A 227-nucleotide genomic window follows, 5' to 3' on the forward strand; every position below is an offset into this window, starting at 1 on the left:
TCACGAAAAGGAAAATGCAGATGTGAGATGACATTTGCTGTAAAATACAAAAATGGAGCGGTGCAGAATGAATATCACAATTTCACACTAACTATACATATTGCAAGTTGGCCGAGGGTTGGAAAGATTTCAGTATGAAGAAGTCTATACACCTTTACATAGCGATTAATGGGGAGAGGGGAATGAGCTGCTACCACCATTGGTTGCTCCTCACCAGAATAAAGGAT

Source organism: Anomaloglossus baeobatrachus, chromosome 3 (assembly GCF_048569485.1).
Source record: "Anomaloglossus baeobatrachus isolate aAnoBae1 chromosome 3, aAnoBae1.hap1, whole genome shotgun sequence".
NCBI classification, from domain to species: Eukaryota; Metazoa; Chordata; class Amphibia; order Anura; family Aromobatidae; genus Anomaloglossus; species Anomaloglossus baeobatrachus.